The sequence below is a fragment of the Triticum urartu genome, chromosome 7 (genome assembly GCF_003073215.2).
Source record: "Triticum urartu cultivar G1812 chromosome 7, Tu2.1, whole genome shotgun sequence".
Lineage (NCBI taxonomy): Eukaryota > Viridiplantae > Streptophyta > Magnoliopsida > Poales > Poaceae > Triticum > Triticum urartu.
The window spans coordinates 368,891,496-368,894,357 of NC_053028.1; positions in this window are offsets into that span (position 1 = coordinate 368,891,496).

A 2,862-nucleotide genomic window follows, 5' to 3' on the forward strand; every position below is an offset into this window, starting at 1 on the left:
AATCTTGGCAACATACATGGCAAAACAATGTGCTAGGAATCGGAGGGGGATTATCACAAGGATCAAGTCCATACCCTAAGTGCGGCGATGGACCTGCTACGGCGGCAACGGCGGAGATGATTTCCGTTGACGGCGGCGGAGACCAGCGGCGGGAGGTAGCTGGCAATGAGGAGGACGATCCGGAGACCTAGGGAGGCAGAGCAGGCTGAGCACGGGCGAAGGGGTTTGGAAAATTTTCCAAATTTTAGCCCGGGGATATATATAGCCTGACCCTATCGGTGTGACTGAGTGGAACAACTCGGTGGCACCGAGATTCATAACTGCAAGCAGTTACTGCAACTCGGTGTGACCGAAATGTTCAAATCAGTTGCACTGAGATTGAAAACCTAGATCGACTTAGTGATCTCGGTATGACCGAAATGGATGAATCGGTCAGACCAAAACACATAAAGAAGTTTTGGAAGTTTAAGTCTATGATGAATCGGGGACTCCGAGTGCTCATCACACAGAGTATTTCGAATCTGACTTGATCAAACTTTGTGATGTAGCATGAATAGAGTTTGAGACAAGAAAAGCATAGATAGCTAGATAAGGTTCTTAGGCATTCTTGTTCATCCACTTGGCAAAATAAAAAGGAACCAAACAATCAAAGCAACAAGTGGATGTCCTCGAATGAGTAAATTATGCAACCAACATGATCACACAATAAAATGGCAAATGAAATATGTGGCAAAGCATGCACAACCAATTCTAGCATCTATCAAGCAATTGGCGATGACTAGGTCATCTATATATGAGTATATTGACTTAGGAGTCAAATGAGAACATTTGATCATAGGTCATACTCATCGTTTAAGCACAAGTGGGGTTACCACATTTACATAAAGCATTGTTGTGTTCACACCATTAGAGTTGCTTTAGCTCAATTCTTAGAGTAAATCTCCTCCTAGATGTGAGATCCCCCTAAGAGGGATGAACTAACCTTGGGTTTTGTCGATGATGATTTCATGTAGATGTTGAAGATGTGGATGCTCAATGTTGATGTAGATCATTTGGAGCAATCCTTTGGAGTGAGTTGCACTTTCAATACCTACATGGGTTAGTCCCACAAGGAACAAACAAGGATATCCATAGACATAGAGTGATGCACACACAAGATGATGTCTATGAAAGCATTAGGTTACCTTGTCCCTTGTCTTACCAACAAGAGGGTTTGTGACTCCTTGAACTAGTGCAAGATGTGGAAGTTGATTGCACTTGTTCTTGCCAAAATGATAAGAGTGAAGTATGTTGGTGGAGTCACCCTCAGGAACTCTCTAGTTCTTCTTTTTCGGGATCCACATCATCTTGATGGGAATCCTTGGAGTTGTAGTCGTACTTGATGAAGTAGAACTTGATGTAGTCTTGGGAACCCACTTGACCAAGGCCTTGGGTGCTTCTTCAAAAGCATCAATTTCCTCTTGAAGCTTATCCTTGCCTTTTTGCTCGTGGTCATGTGGTGGAAGATCATCTTGAGCATGTGTCCCTTTTAAGGAAGTAGGATCATACTTCTTTCGTTGAGGAACAAACTTCGTCTTGGGGTATTGATCTTATTCCCACTCAACTCCATTGGCATTGAACTTTCGTTCAAAACCAACACCTTGGTTCTTCCGGTGCCTTCCTTGCTTGCGTACAATTTCCTCGAATTGCTTACTCCGGGCAAGGCTCTTCTAAACACCTTTCTCTATAATTACCTTCAATAAGCTATTTCCTTGCTCAAGTGTAACTTGGCTAAGAGAATCATTAGTGGAATCAAGAGAACTACTAGAAGCAACAACATTGGATTTAACATGATTATTGTCACTACTAGAGGAAGAATCTTTCTTGTTCTTGTTACTAGACTTGACTTGAGGCATGTAAGTGGATAAGAGTAAATGCTTGGCAATGTAAGAAGAATTTTTCTTGCGAAGATCATCATTGATTGCCTTTAAGAACTCATGCTTTTGCTCAAGATTGAGCTTTTCAAAACATAATTTCTCATGAGTCCTTAAAAGTTCTCGATGATCTCCTAAGATAGTTTCATGAGCTAACTTAAGAGTGTTTAGTTCTTTAGTTAGAAACTCAATCTTCTCCTTATCATTGTCATTCGTTTTATCTTGATTAGCATGATTAATTGACGTTTCATCATAGTATTCATCACTAGAGTTGTCAACAAGTAAATCATCATCACCTAACAAGTCATCTTCATCACTATTGAAATCAACATACTCGGGGTGTGATACCTTTGGGCCTTTAGCCATGAAGTATCTTCCAAGTCCTTCATTTGGTGAATCAAATATGTCGTAGGAGTTGGTTGACACTAGTGCTAGACCGGCAACACCATCATCTTGAGTATATTCGGAGTCGTAGTGATAGCTCCTCTCAGAGTGTATGTCAGAGTCGCAGCCGGATACCCATTCACCAACATGATCTTGATGTCTTCGTTTTGTGTAGCTCCTTGATGACTTGTCCTTCCTTTCCGAATCCTTGCTTCTCCGGGATGTTCTTCATTCATAACGATCATCTCTACTCCTTCTCTCTCTTGATGGTGATTCTTCTCTTCTACTTCTTATTTTTGGAGAATCTTCTCTTCTCTTGTAGGGAGCCATACACTCATTGGAATAGTGTCCGGGTCTTCCACAATTGTAGCAATTTCGCTCTCGACTAGAAGATCTTTTGTCATTGTAGGACCTTGACTTGAAACTTCTCTATTTGCTTTTACTCTTGTAGAACTTGTTGAACTTCTTCACCATTAGGCTTAATTCTTCATTGAAGGTTTGTTTCTCACTTCATGATGTGGGAGCTTCACATGAGGCTTTGTAAGCACCACTTGACTTGTTATGG